Source organism: Pieris brassicae, chromosome W (genome assembly GCF_905147105.1).
Source record: "Pieris brassicae chromosome W, ilPieBrab1.1, whole genome shotgun sequence".
NCBI classification, from domain to species: domain Eukaryota; kingdom Metazoa; phylum Arthropoda; class Insecta; order Lepidoptera; family Pieridae; genus Pieris; species Pieris brassicae.
The window spans coordinates 1,484,063-1,500,950 of record NC_059679.1 but is presented as its reverse complement, the minus strand read 5'-3'; the positions used below and the strand labels follow the sequence as shown (position 1 = coordinate 1,500,950).

The 16,888-nt window shown below is 36.3% G+C and overlaps 1 long non-coding RNA gene across 1 annotated transcript; it reads left to right on the top strand.

The window, feature by feature from the left end:
* The first annotated feature begins 12,025 nt into the window (after positions 1-12,025).
* On the top strand, positions 12,026-14,844 carry LOC123718367. Its single transcript, XR_006755013.1, has 4 exons — positions 12,026-12,277; positions 12,574-12,694; positions 13,802-13,885; positions 13,963-14,844. It is a non-coding gene; the product is annotated as an uncharacterized LOC123718367 (long non-coding RNA).
* The last annotated feature ends 2,044 nt before the right edge of the window (positions 14,845-16,888 follow it).

Sequence of the window (16,888 nt, the reverse complement as noted above, 5' to 3'; positions counted from 1 at the left end):
GCAATGGATCAATCTATTGTAAGATATTATATTGTAATTGAGCGCATTAATCAAAATTAGACTCTCAACCTGAAGGTCGTAGACACCTTGTCTTTAAAAATGTAATCACTTTCCATTGCACGGCAGTGATCTATTACTTCTAGGCAGAAAGACTGCCTGTACATCTTTTGTCTACATTTTTAGCTGTCTTAATAAGGAAGCTCTCTCTCTTCTGAATGATTTTATCCTGAAATTTCCCTCAAATTCAAACCTATTTTTGAATTTAATTCTAGTTAAGATATGTTTCAATATCTCAAGCGAAGCGAGGCGTTATGGTTGCAGTGCATTTGCCTTGCGCAAAACTTAGCAAGTAAACGTAAAGTGACAAAGTCTTGCCAATTCTTTTCCCCCGCTTTTTGCCTTGATTTGGGAACTGGTAGAAAATTTACATCCTTGGTATGAAGTTCATACGTCCTAAGAACGACAACTAGGAGCACTTTAAGATGTTGTCATTGGAGAATTTTAGAAAAATAATTGATATATCGTTTGCATTTAAATTATATACACATACATTTAAAAAAATGAAATACGTAATACAAAATATTTTTATTTATTTTCTCCCAATAAACAAATACTCAAATTTTATCTATGTAGCGCGTTGTGAATTTCAAAATATGAACAGAACTATGGTGCGGTAATTTGAATTTCGAATCACGTCCATAGCTTTGGTGTTTTTTTTCGAATTTCGAATGAATTGTACTTGTTGTCAAAAATCTACACGGTCCACGCCACTCACGTCTCAGTTGTGATTTCGCATAATGCAAATAATGCGCGATTCGTATCAATATCTGTAACAAGAAGTATCTTATACTAATATATATATATATATATATATATATATGAAATCACACTCAATGTATAGGTACCATACGTTAAAAATTTATTGGATTTGATGTTTTTTGGGTTAAGTCACGGAGACACAAACATTATTTTTCGGTAACACTATATGCACTACATTGTATTCCGCCTTGTTTATCCCGTTTGTTATATAAAAAATAAGTATAGAAGTGAAAACATCTTTAGCATCGTTGTGATTTAAAATTCGATGAAACGAAAAAGCGACAGTAAAAGAGACAGACACATAAATTCATAAGATTAAACAGAAAGCTGTATTTAAAACAATTCTCTGGACATCGTCAATTACCTCAAATCTTCAACTCTATCCATTTGCGTGATCCCATGTCACCTTTGGTTTAATCACAGAGTTCCATTTCTCTAAATTAATTGTTAAAATCCTGCGCAGTATCCCAAGAGCAGATTTAGAAATTTTGATTTTAGTTTAAAGTGGAGGAAGAACGTTGGACTCCTGAGGGAGGGATGATCCTCGGCCCGAATGGCAGGCCCTGATAGATGTGATACATAAACGAGATTTAGCACGAACTACCGATAGAGAGTAGAATATTTAAGAGTGATATGTCTATAATGGTTAAGAAGAGAGTTATGAAATCATAACTTATTGCATGGCTAACATATGCATTTCTCATGCAACATATATACAAATAAAACAAAAACAATATAAATACATGTCGACGAGGCATGGAAAGGAGCATGCTAAACATTAAAAAGGTAGACAAGATAAGACACATAAGAATAAGATCAGTTAACATCAGGTGAGCCGTCTGCCCATTTGCCTTCTATTACATAAATAAAAATGAAAACGTTAATTATAAAGTTAAGTCTAAGATTATTTCACAGAGACAACCACTCCTCAATGAAATCACCAGGAACAAGTTGAAACAGCAAATACTCCACGATTCCGAACAAGACGACACTGCTTATGTCTTAACACAAATACAGAAGAGTAATGAATTATTGAAAAAATAGGTTAATTTTTTTAAATAAATGTCCTACAAACATTTTGTTTTACTACAATAATTTTGAAAGAAAAAAATGCTATCGGTAAGACGACGGACGTATTGATTAGTTACAACGTTCTTATTTAGGAAAAAAAAAAGAATTTTTATCAGTTACGTTTTGACGATTAAAGTCGTTGCTCAAAATTTAGACAGCTGGAAAAGTTGACTATAGATAGTCAGCATGGAACTTCAAGCATTCGCTAAATAGCTATTTTTATGTTTTCTAGAGAATAAAATATCTAGAGAAGTGTATAGGCAGTCTATAATATAAACTTGCAACAATCTAGAACCGTTGTAATAATATGTAATAATAATAATTTATTTGCAAGAATACGGTACAATTTTTTTTATGGTTATCTAAAGTTAGCATATTCTGCCACACATATTTTCCTTAAAAGGTAGACTAGAAGTTACAATAATTAATTGTAATTATTACATTGTGACTCATATCAACTAAATTCTTATATTATTTTATTTATTTATTTACACGTTCTAAAACAATGTGCATGCCATAAAAAATATAAGAAAATATGACATCACAAATTTGACACACATAAAAAACACATCAATTATATTAGAATATAAGTATAGATTACTTAAATGGAGAAAATTAAAACAAACAAACACAATAAAAAATAATAATAATAATTAATTAAACTAAATAGGTAAAACAAAAAAATATCAATAATAACTAAACTAAATGAAATCTTAAACCTCATTAAGAGCATGAATAACAAGGTTACGGTAATTTGGCAGACTGTTGTAAAACCCATCAATCATCATCGATCTTAGTAATCAAATTGTAAGAGCGAGATAGCCTATTTACTGGACCATTCAAAGTAGGAGATATTAGTTACATTATTAAATTCATATTAATTATAATTCTTCTCGCAAATAACGATTAATAGAATATAATTTTTTTCAAAAGTAAGTACATTATGTCGATTTTTAAAAACACTAGTAGTAAGATCTTTGAATGTCAACATCTCTCCATGTCTACTCGACAATGGACTTAACAATATTTATGTTTTTACCTACAAAAAGGTACATTACTAAAATATATATATACAGGGAATAGATGCTTTGAGCTTCTTAAGCAAAGGTACGTAACTAGATAGTTTGCTTCAGAAAGTTACAATTATACCATACTGCGTCTATTTATTGTTAAGCTTTTACGTCCATCTCGAACGAGTTTCAAAAATATTATAGATGTCTATATCCAGTTTGCTCTTTGTATACACTTTTGACATCGTAATTTTAATCGAAGAAAGTGGGAGTTGCGCACCAAGAACACCAGAGCGTAGGTCCATTCAAAAAGCATCATTATAAGATGCCTTCTTACGGCGTTCAACCCAATTTTCGTATATTTACTTTAATAAGTTCAATATTCAGATCCCTATTGGAAGCTTTATAGTAGGCGCTAATGTTTTGTAACTCCCTATAGCATCAGTGACTTCGGTTTCGTAGCCAGCCCAAGGCTCCTTTTATATTGAGGCTGTGGAGGAATGAAGGCCATGGCGAGTCAAACCGCTGACTGGCTCAAGGCCTGAGTGGCTGATATTAAGGAGTTGTTTATAACCATAGCAGTGTTGGCCTTGTGGCTTCAGCGTGCGACGCTCATACGCTGAAGTCGTAGGTTTGATCCCCGGCTATAGCAATGGATTTTCTTTTATGTGCGCATTTAAAATTAGCTCTAACGGCGAAGGAAAACATTGTGAGGAAAACGACTTGCTTTAGACCCAAAAATTCAAAGGCGTGCCTCAGGCACAAAAGGCTGATCACCTTCTTACCTTTTAAATTTACTAATGGTGTGGTGGTATAATAAAATACGTTCACGAGTTTTTATATATTTTATTGTGTTTACAAAACTAATAAGTCATCTATCGCAAATTTTGTGATTTATAAAATTTGTACGCGTTTACGCAGGCTCTGATTGGCACACACACAACGACACAAATAAATGGCGTCAGAGCAAGATACGTGGAGATCTGTGACATCTCCGCTGAAGTTAATGCCGTGGCTTTCATCACCAACACCACTTGAAAATATATTTTATGTAAATACCAAAATCTTGAGGCCCACGGTCGAAGCTCCAACGTTTTTTTCCATACGGGTTTTTTTTTTAAATCTCCCTGTCGCTTGTTGAGCGGGATCTTATATATATACGTACATATGTATTTGCAATTGTCGTTGCAAAGAAGAAATGGCTCCATCATGGCATCTTACGCCTGAAGATATAGGGACTGTCATGTTTACTGCAGGTAGAGATCTGTTTAGAGGAGCATTACAATTCATGGTAGTTCCACCCGACCATTACAATATTGGTGGTTACACCGGAAGGTAAAAAATGACTGAGTTTCTTTTAGGTGAAAAGCACGAGAGAGACCCACCCGGGACCGGACTCCGATATTTCTTAGTGTTAGTAATAGTGCCGTGGAATAGTATAAGAAGTGTTAACATAAGTTTAGAGACTGTTAAACATTTCCATAAGTTAAGCATATAATGGTTTCATCTTGTAAAGCACTACATATTCATCTTGCACTTTTTGCCTGGGGTGTACATTTTGCTTACTCAGGCTTTCTTAGTTTATAAGCGTGATGATCCCTATGTACGTGCCAAGGTTCGTACATTCTTGCTCATTTACAAGCTTGACAAATTCCTATGTTTGTACGTGCCATGGCTGTACATATCGATCACTTATAAGCGTGACGATTTCCAAAATCGTCGCAGTTACGTCCCGAGAGTATAGCCCGACGCAGGCACTCTCTTCTACATTCGTTCATAGCGAACTAAATCATGGGATTTACACCCCGAGAGCATAGCCAGACGTAGGCACTCTCTTTGACTGTTAAATTGTATTCATTCGGTATATAGCAATTAGCACGTCATTATTTCGCTCATATTCTATTGTAACACGCGAGTGGTAAATATAGAGTAAATCAATAAATCTCTATTATTTGAAGCATCCCGTTGACCCAGGAACCGTACAAAACTATAAAGAACACTACAATAAGCAAAATGATATAGTGTACAGTCACAGTTCTAAAGGAGCTGCTCAAGTGGTCGGAAAGGTACAACTACAACTAGGTTACAAATATAATGACAACCGCATACAAGATACCGCAATTCAAGAAATGATGTCGTAATGTTAGTCGTACATTGTGGATTCACCACTAAAGACAGATACTTACAAACGTAATTAATGGTATAATCTGCCATTGGGCATCGATTCTGTTGGAACACAGGTTCTCTTCAGTTGCAATATTCACATCCGAAACCAAAAACATGGCTCTGATACACATAAAGCATTGCAACTAACTCGAATAGACATCAGTGGCATCGTTAATCCAGTCATAATCGAATCCACGAATGAATAAATTAATAGCCAGAAAGCAAAAATAGTCGAGATCTTCGAGATCGAGAGAAATTATTTTATAAAAAGAAGTCATCAATTCCTTACAACACAATAATCTGTAATAATTTTTTAATTTCCTTAAGACAAAAAAGAAATTTTTGGGACAAATTTGCCTATGCTCAAGCCTACTCAGTCTGCTGGTAAATCCAGCACTGCATACTATTTTTATTAATTATAACTCATAATGTTACATTACTTTTTACTTGGGTTGAAATAACGATATTGTACAGCTTGCTAACTAGTGGACTGTGAAATGTGTGTTTAATATTTATATGTATTGAATGTCAGGAGTATCTGTATTGTATATGTCATGTATTTATGAGCAAGCTGCATTAGATAACTAAATATATGAGAGGGTGAAATGTAAGAACCTAACAACCCTACGGATCCCTAAGCCCTACAGATGTACCCTAACACATAAATAGTGAATATATAAATAAGTACAGGATGTCTGCACCAAGAGACCTAAGGTAATAGACGGAGCCCTACGGGTAGGATCAAAGGTTCGAGGTGGTGGGATTATCTCAAATCTATCGGGCAGGCTCACCACGATAATTAAGGGCTTGAAATAGTCTTCGCTACTTTGAGAGGAAGCGAGAAATGAATACGACAGAGCAATATTAAAATCTGATTTATTGTTCAAAGACAATATCTTAAATACTACTTACACCTATTCACACATACATAATATTATTTAAGTGAGCTGTTGGTGTATTGCGCACCTTCAGCTATTAACATTTTGGAACACACGTGAGCCGTGTCAGCAGTTGGTCAATTTTAAAATGAAATCTGAACAAAAGTTTTTATTAATCAATAGATCCAAAGATTTTACTACAAACAAACATTTCCTTTTGAAATTATATTGAATTAAAATGATATTTTATTTTAAAAATATTAACATTTAAACACATAAGTACAGAGAACACACGACACTCTTAAAGACAATACATGCACGGGCATCAATAACAGCAGTGCACAACGTTTTATGAAAAACAGTACAATGATAGAAAAGAAATAGTGTTACAAAAATAAACGACAATAAACTAGTTTGAAAAAAAAAATTGCAATTTAAATATATACATTTATATGATTAATAATAAACGGCACAAATATAAGTCTTTCCTCAACTTCTGGTGGAAGGTGTTTCTAGTCGTCGGTTAAAGTATGGGGAATCCATCTGGTACAAAGCTTCCTGACGCCTAAATGTTCTTGTAATCTTTTTTGAACTTGACTCAATACCACTGCCTAGGCTTGCCCGTATCTGCTGATAACTCACTCTCTTATCTTCCTCTATCATGCGTCGCACAGCACTGATGTTATCTTCAGTACTCGCTGTTAAAGGACGTCCCTCATGCGGATCATCATTGCGATTGTAATGTCCACGCAAAAACTTGTTAATCCAATTGTAAATAGTGGCACGAGATGGGGCTAATCGAATCTCGGCCTATAATAGCTTTGTTGTTGAGTAAGCCAACTACGAAAGTCATACGGAATCATTGACCGAACATTTTCTCGCGTTAGGTTCACTTTATCGTGTAACAAGATTAGATTTGCCACCAATTCACAAAAACAAATGACAAATGAATGGAAAATACTACATTAGGTTACCAAAGAGTTCTAAAATTTAATTAAAAAAAGTTTTCATTAGCAATGTTTCTAACTGGCCAGTTATAAACATTTTCAGTGTTACGCACCTATATCTAATAAAAAACAACAAATTTAGCAGCATGTTACGCTTAAGAGACGGAGACTTATAAAATGGATCAGCCTAGCATATAAAATAAAAAAAAGTCTTTTAATTCTTATTTATAAAACAAGAAGTTAGATTAAGTTAGTTTGCTTACATGCAATTATTAGCTTTGTTAGTAATTAAGTTTGTATCCTAAATTTACTTAGTTTTTCCTTAATCTTACTATTACACTATTATTCTTCATTCTGTAAGAACTCCTCTCTAGGTTCACCTAAGATCCTCCTCCAAAGATAGTCAGTCCTCTCTAGATTGGGCTACTTGAATCCAGTTGGAACCAGCTGTTTTTATGATGTCGTCTTCCCACCTAGTCACAGGTCTACCTCTCTTTCTTTTTCCCTGTGGACCCGCCCATGTGGTCACCGTTTTCGTCCACCTCTTGTCACGTAGACGCGCCACACCCACCTCCATTTTTGTGACTGAGCGTGTTCTAATACATTGCTTGCCTTGGTTATGTTTCTATTTATACTGATTTTTTGAATCATTCTAATGCCTCTCATGTATTAATATATAATATATTATGCTTTGCTATAGATTCAAAGTATTTATGAACAACACACACACACAATTAACAATATTTTTAAGCTACATCGTAATAAATGGTGCGTTTTACCCATGGGAATGTAAGTGCGTGCTCCTATTAACTAAAAACAAAGACAAATCTTTGTTTTTAATTTATTTTATTATTATTAATTACGTGATTAATTAAGTGATGTAAAATTACAAGCATTTCATATTTTTTAAACATTTATAATATTACATTATGTTACCTATACTTATGAATAAATGATTTAGACTTTTTAAATTGCAAAGCGATCGTTCCGGCTATACGGCTGGAACACTAAACATTCATCGGACATATACAAAATATTTGGCAATATATCCGGAATATAATTGAGGTTCATAAGTGTACATTGTACTACGTATATGAATAAATTTTGATTTAATAATAATTAAATAGACATTTTAAAAGTTTGGTCGCTGTTTATATTTAATGCTGGCAGCATTTCCCTGCTGTATACTTCCTGTTCAATCGTAATAAATCCGAATTCATTCCACCGTATTCTCCAGATTTGTCCCCAGCGACTTTTACCTGTTCTCAGACCTCAAGAAAATGCTCGCTGGTCCACAATTGCACTGATGATGAGGTAATCGGCAAACTGAAGCCTTTTTGAGGCTAAACACAAATCGTACTATAAAAATGGTATATACAAATTGTATGACCGCTATAATCTTTGTATTGCATCTCGAAGGCTACATATCTATATATGAACTAGCAGATCCGACAGACGTTGTCCTGTCTTAAATATAAATATTGATTTCGAATTGGTACAATTTACTAAAAATGCTTTATGATACACAACATTCATTGTTGGTTTTTCTGGCGCGTAAATAAATAGTTTTGTTGGTTTTCCGACATGCGAACAGGCCACATATAACTGTGACAGACCATGTGAAAAACATGGATTTTATACAATATTAATGCCATAAACAATTAACAACTGTTATTGATTTTATCAATATAATAAATCCGATCGATGCATTTATTTTAAACGATATTCATTTTTCTTACATCCTCTTTGGCGAAATTTGCAGCATTCTGTAAATTTTATCTAAAACGCCATAAGGTTAATTCAAAAAAGTTTGAATGAAATGAAAAAAAAATATCATAACAAAAGTATTCTTAAATTTTCAAATTTCCCGCGAATTTTTTTAATTTTTTTCTTTCAAAAGAACCTTCTCCTGACGATAACAAACACAACAAAAAAAGAATTAGCGAAATCAGTCCAGCCGTTCACGCGTGATGCCGTGACCAAGAGAAATAGGGATTCATTTATATATATTATTTGATTATTGCAAATAATATTTTTCTATGTAAGCCTACTTACTTTTCAGCCTATTCTTCGAGCGAGGAAAGCACTGCTCTGGCTTCAGGGGTACCATCACGAGCCAACATATATCTGTAATTGGCGCCTGTGTTCTTGAACCCCTCAACCCAAGAATGTAGATTGAATCTCTATATATATAAAATTCTTGTGTCACAATGTTCGTTCCCATACTCCTCCGAAATGGCTCCACCGATGCTTATGAATGTTTTTATGCATATTCAGTAAGTCTGGGAATTGGCTACCATCTATATCTCAAACCCCGTGATATAAGTGATAAGAGGTGTCCAGCCCAATTTTTTTTTATGAAACAGCACTTACAACCCTTAATTGTCACGCCTCTACGATTATCCCCTATCTTATTATATATAGGATATTTTTATTGAACTAAAAAAATGTTTCCTGGAAATAATATACATGGCAAAACAACGGTTGCCGGGTCAGCTAGTAAAAATATAAATATTATTTACGTACATTATCCGCGTTCAATAGTCACGTGTTGCGACCTTAGTGTATAGATTACACTCATTAATGTCATCTTATATTTAGTATCAATTGAGACGTCATTTTGTTAAGACTTAAAGGTAATATTTTAATTAATTTCATTTGCAACCCCAGCTGTGCACCAATAGGCTTTCTTTCCATGTGAGCATTTAACATTCCCTCGAACGGGGATGGAAAACATCGTGAGGAAACCAGCTTGCTTTAGACCCAAACAGTCGACGGCGTGTGTAAGGCATTATTATGTATTATTTTATAAGTTCAAAAGTCAAAAGGTATGGGACCTTTTAGTAGTGCATCTATTTATCTAAGACTATGTTTATTTAGTAGCAAAGATTCGAAGTGTTATTGATTTATTTCTTGTTTATTAAAAAATAGCGAATTTCCAACGAATTGAGCGTATGTAGTAGTTTAAACTGAAATGTTAAATATATTAATATTATTCAAAAAAACGTCGAAATATATATTTATGTCCTGTAATTATATATAACTTTTAACTTTGCTCAAGTATGCATAACTCACTTGTAAATCACGAATGAGCTCTTCCTACAACTAGATGCATCGCTAATTCGTAGCATGACATCGAAAAACGAGACAGTTTATGTTCCCACGTGACCTTAGCGGTAATCAAATTACGTTCGTTTAATTTGTATGAAAATTCGTTCCATGAACGCTCGGCTGAACCAACATTGCACCGTTGCGCCTTCTAACTATGACAGAATACGCGATTCTAAAAAAGTTACTTTTTGTCCAACTTCTTTATAACGAACGTGTCCAGATAATAGTTTAGAACATATAAAATTCAATATTTAAAATAAAACTTATCTAATATAGGGAAATAAAATTTATTTTTTATATTTCGGATATTTTGAGTTTAGAAAGTGTGATTATAAATAAATTATTAAAATATCAACGGAGATGAGAAACAAGACGGCATTGCCCTTCTACCGACTTCGTAGATGACGAGTTTATAATTTGCTATAGATCAACGACTTTGATTCGTTGACGATTTCAGATTTCACACTGAAAACTACGTTCAATAACATTCAATTAATTAATTAATTACGGATATATAATAAAAATGTAATTCCCCAATATATCATACTTTAATATAAACCAGCTCACGCCCGCGTTGATTTTGTGTATTTTAACAGTCTCTTGGGATATTGTAATCTGTATTTTAGGTAAAAAGTGCAAAAATACTCACCGCCTGGTTCTTCAGTTTACAATAAATAAGAATGCTTTATCACTAGTAGATATTTATTATAATATAACTTTTCCTCATTATGTTTTTCAATTGTATTATTATTCTCCACTTCTCGTTGTTTAAATAAACATAGGTATTTATCAAATTGATAATATGTCACGAATAAGCCATTGGAAACAATTATAATAACAGTATTTATTTAGTTAGGATATCGCCATAAAGATATAAACATATGTATATTCCTATATATCATTGTCTCTCAATTCAGCGAACTTGTCAGGCTTAAGCTGTTAAGAAAATATAATTGTTTATATTATATGAAATAGTTAACGTATAAACTAAATTTGTACAATTTGAAGGAATTCATTTTTATTATTAAATATAATAATAATTTCGAGTATAAGTTGATATGTAGTATCTTTTGCAAAAGGTTTGAACAACACTAACCCTATCAAATTTATAAGTTTAAAAATTTGTAAAACTATAACTATAAAACTGAAATTTTGGAAACATCAGAGTAATGAAAGCTTTTATCAAAATTTGCCGGAAAAGTTTAAAAATAATAATTGTCAACTATCATAGCGCCAGAAAACTTTATGTTTAAAATATACCAAAATAATGTTTTTTTAATAAATAAAGTTATCGTTCTTTCATTCGGTCTTGCGATGCTGAAACGTTTCAACTTATAGGAGGTCACGTACGCAAAAATGCTATTGACTTTAGGTACCTAAACTCATCTCTCTATTCAACTTTTCTTGCGAATTGAATTCCTGTGTGATGCCATCAAAAACATTACTTGTAAAAAAACAAAATTGCAACGTTGTTCCTCTACCGTAAAAAGTTGTGAGATACCTGTAATCCATACTTACGCTCTCTTTAATCGGCAGCTCATGTCCAAGCGTCGTGGTCAGCAACGAAGCATCTAGAGCAGACTATCTGTTTCTACCGGTTTCTGTCCAGCGCCTCTATTACGACAGTGTACAGTTTTCAGGACGATGAGTTGATGAGACTTTCACTTGACGGTACACCTGGTTGGTGAACGGCCACGTGATATTTTGCCTTCTGTGTTACCTACCACGATCTGATTCTCCAAGTTCTCATCGCCTCTGCGCATTGTATGACCGAAATAAGATACGATTGGTAGATAGTGACCATATCAGTATTAGAAATCTTTTGTGTTTTAAATAAATACATTGACTTGGCCATCGTAGCAAACACAATATTCAATTACATTGTTTTGTGCGATTCAGGATTCTAACTTTATCCACAACGAAGTTAAAGGGGTCGAAAATGGCCTGAACTCAAGAAAAATATAGTATGGCCCAGTTTCTTTTTTGCTCGACATGGCGAGCGCATCGCCTTGCCACCAAATTAACTGATATTATGAAACTTCTTTCACTCCTTGAAGGTCGTGTCTAGTACATTAAATATAATAATGACATAATGTCATTCAAATTATAATATTAAAATAAAGGTCATTTGTATTCACAGAGTAGAGCAAGATGTGACAGTGACTGTCTAATGATGATTTTTGTTTTTGCACAGTTACTCTAACAATTAAAATATTATTTGAAATTGCTTTTTCCAGGTATCCATGTCGATAATAATAATGATGAACGCCATCACGTGAGTTTTCCTTTTTATTTTTAACTTAATTTCATAAAAAATAAATTCTAGAAGAAGAAGAATTTGGGTTCCAAAAAGTTAACTTTATGTAAATTGCGTCATATCGCCTGCCAAATGTTGATTAATTCAATTTATTTTACTTATGCTATAAACAACACACTTGTTTCTACTAAATCTTAATATTAGCAACAAGGTAGGATTGGTAAAAGCAAAAGTAAATAATAATAGCAAATGATTAACACGTCTTGGCGTCTCTATGGAGCTGCTTTTCGAGTTCTAAAATATATTATTTTTAGGTTATTTCTCAGCATATTCCTTTTCACATCTGTCTATGGTCTGGACGGCTCTGGTAGTTGGCTGAATAGTTTTTCAAACATGGGTCCTGGGTGAAAAATCTTGATTTGAGACCTAATATAGGTAATTTTCATCTAATAACTTTAACTACTAGTTACAGTGCATTTAATTGGGTTTGATTATGATGATATCTTCCAGATTGGTTGGTATAAAATTATCAATGTTCACTGAACCGAAAGTCTGACCCATACCTTAATATAGGAAAAAAACGTTATTATTTTCATTTATTACAAATTGTAATAGCCTTTACGCCTAGAAAACATATGTCAGTCAGCGAACATGAACATATTTTAAATACATTGTCTATTCACTGAGACATCATGTACGATTACGATACTCCAACTTAAAACTTGTTGTAATATTTAAATTTCGCGCCTTTTGCTTCATTGACTTGATTTGTCTTTTATTTCAAGCCTGTTACTCGTTTGTCTTTGCCCTTCTCTTTACTCTGTGAACTTTACTAGCCAATGTGTTGTTCTTTTTAAGCCAAATAAAGTTCAAGATATTTTCCACATATAAAACAACTTGTTTCCATTAAATCTTAACGAGACCAATAAATAATTCAAACCGAACCTAATGAAGGATATTTAACGCGTAGAGATGTTGGGTCTCTCTGCATCTTCTACCGCATTTACCATTCAGAAGAGTTATTCGGTCTAATACCCGCAGCTGAGTTTCATTATCGGACGTCAAGGCAAAATACAAAGTACCATCCGTATCACCTCGACAATTGAGCGTTTTCTAAGGCAGTTTTTGCCACGCACCACCACTATGTGGAACCAGCTGCCCACTGAAGTATTTCCGAACCAATTCGACTTAGGGTCCTTCAAGAAAACAGCGTACCAATTCTTAAAAGGCCGGCAACGCACTTGCGAGCCTTCTGGCGATGTGAGTGTCCATGGGCGGCGGTATCGCTTAACATCAGGTGAGCCTCTTGGCCGTTTGCCTCCTATTACATTTAAAAAAAAACATGAGAACGAACGTCCACTACATGTCCCAATGGAGCTCGTTATTGCGAATGTACCAGGGGGCATTGACAATTCCCTTGAGTAGTTTGTTCTGAAATCATTGGATTATTCGTGACTGCTACTGGTGCACTCAGTTGGCAACCATAGATGCATCAGGACTTTTTTATAGATTTTGATTTACGGTTACCTTTTCAATTCGCAGCCGTTCATGTTTCACGGCCACGGGCGAAGTTGGTGAATGCGGATCATATTACAACTGTTATGATGCGCCCCAGGATGATATAGGGTACTTATATAGTTTCTAAGTTAATTTTTAATATTATATTAGTGTATATGTCTTACATAAGTTATTGTTATTTCCAGAAGCACATCCGGATGTTTACACTACCTTCATGTCTGCTGTATAAATGTGCCTACCGATGATGAGGATTTAGAAATTTAAAACTTAATTTAATGAAATGTTTTAGGTAGCATAATGCTCACTAAACAATAGTTCATTTAATCTATAATTACATTTACAGCCAGTTTTAAAGGGCGATAAACTCTCCCTCTTTAAATCGCCATTTTAGTTTACAAGAGACGCGTTAATCTATAATAATTCTCATGAGACAGCGAAATATAGTGAAGTGTATTAAAGTGAACGGGATACAAAATGGTGTCTTTGTTCTGTGTTATGAAACATCTTGTTTATGTTCTAATATGTACAAAATTGACAAAAACTGCAGAAGACGAACTAAACATCAAAAGAAACTTTAACTCTGACAGGAATTACCGTCTTAAACGGGAATTAATTACAATATTCATATAAGACGTTGTCGTGGTTTTCAGCACCAGGTATCTATGCGAATTACAATATATTTCAATGAATGTTATTGAAATGTCATTACCTATAAAGAAAACAAAACTTGGAAGCTATACTGCCGTTGGAGCTTAAAATAAATATTATCAGTAGAATCCTTTTACCTAATATAGATTGTTTTTATTTCCGTATACTACACACAATTGACGTGGACAAACAACAATTTTATACCTTATATCTTCACGTCATTTTCCCGGTAGGCCGACGATCTTGCAAAAGTCCTGACAACTCTCTTGCTTCATCCACTTTCATGACATCCACCATGTATGCTCGAATATGGCTACTTTTAATTTGTACCTTCTCTTGTATTGTTTCGTTGTATATCCTACTTAAGTGCTCTCATTCATCCGTCAGGCCTTGTACAGGGTGACCTTGTGTCTGAGAGACATTTGACTCCTTATATTTAGGAGGAAATGAAGGCGAGAGAGGACAAAATGGGCCTTCTTGCGAAGGGCGGCTATGTGCTTTCGGAAAGACATGCCGCTATCGAGCGTGACTCCTAGATATTTAACGGACTTTTGCCATGGAATGGCTTGCCCGTATAGGGTTACCTCTGTCTTGAGGTGAAATTTATCCCTAGCGATAGCACCGGGGTTGCCCCTGGCAAAGAGAACTGCTACGCTTTTCTCGGGATTTATTTGGAAGCCCCATTTCCGAAACCATTCGCCTAACGACGTGGTAGTGGTCTGGAGTCTGTCCAAAATGACACCTCTATCTTTGTGGGTGGTATAGAGAGCGGTGTCATCGGCATAGAGGGCTAGCCCTACATTGGGAGCCCTAGGGATGTCGCCGGTATACAGCGTGAACAGAAGGGGCGAGAGGACCGAGCCCTGAGGGACTCCGGCCATGGTGGGGCGAGGAGACGATAACGTTCCTTCTACGCGATAGCGCATTGAGCGGTCGGACAAGAAGTCGTGTACGATACGCACGAGTCTTAGTGGCACATTAAGGTGGTAGAGCTTGTAAACCAAGCCGTTGTGCCAGACCTTGTTGAAAGCTTTCGCTATGTCGAAGAAGAGCGCACCCGTGGCTCTCGGTTTCAGGGAGCTTTTCATCCCGGAGAGGATGTGCTCCGTGATTCGATGGACTTGATGAACGCACGAGTGGGCCGGCCTGAAGCCAAACTGCTCATCGGGAATGAGCCCCTTATCTAGGGCAAAGTCTAGGAGGCGCTTTTTAAGTACCTTCTCGTAAAGCTTGCTAAGCGTATTGAGAAGGCTGATAGGGCGGTAACTGGTGGGGTTGTTACGGGGTTTGCCTGGTTTGTGAATACCAATGACAATGGCCTCTTTCCACTGCGCCGGGAAGGTGCAGTTTTCAAGGAGGCAATTGAAAATGGACACTAGTAGGCATATCAGATGGGGCGGGAGGCACCGGAGGACCTTGTTCGAGATGGCGTCGAGACCTGGAGATTTACGAGGCAGTGAACTCTTTATTAGAGTTTTGACCTCGGCGATCGACGTAGGAGGGAGCGGCTCGGGAGGGAGGGGCAGTGCTACGATGCGTTCGACCTCGCGGTTCCCGTGTTCGACGTGCGCCGGGTCGCTATGATCGAGATACGGGGTGCACTGCTCCACTAGGTTGACGGCTAAGCACTCGGCTTTTTCGTCGTCGTCGAATGCGTCAGGCAGATTTGGACGCTTGAGAGGGGGCATGGACGCCACCGTGTCGGTTTTAAGGGAACGCGCGAGAGACCAATAGGCCGTGTGCGAAGGTGACAATTCGCTGGTAAGACGGTCCCAGCGTTCGTTTCTAATTTCCCGCATGCGCTCTTTGACTCGGCGCTGCGAGGCGCGGAGTGCTCTGCGGTTTTCGTCGGTCGGTGCTCTGGCGAAGGCGTGAGTCGCCGCGTTCTTCTCGGTCAATAGACGCCTCGCGTCCGGGGGAAGCTCCCAGCGTTGAGCGAACTCATCTGGGACCTTCCGGGACGACTCGGCGACCTTGGTCTGAATGTGATTAGTGACCGAGGAGATCGCGTCTAACGCGTGAGCGGACGAGACTAAATTGTCGGGGACATTTGGGAGGGCAGAGGTGTCGGCGGGCTTGAGGGCCTCGTCTAACTTCTGCCAGTCGACAATGGACTTGAACCTCTTCTCTCGAGTGTTAGGAGGGCCGAATTCAAAGTGAACCGGGAAGTGGTCCGAGTCTAACTCGTGTAACGTCTCTACGCTTCGCGGCTGTAGTGCCACGTTACGTAAAACCGCTACGTCTATGACGTCCGTTGAGAGAAGGCCATTGCCTGTTATGCCACGGCGAGTCGGTTGTATGGGGGCAATGACGTTGAAATTGAGCACGTCTATAAGCCTATTGAGGGCTAACCCGTTAGGGTTTTGTTTTGAACTATTCCAGTCCCCGTGTTTGCTATTGAGATCCCCGACTAATAAGACCGAGGGGCCCATCGCAAACAGGGTTTTGAGATCGCTCTCTAGT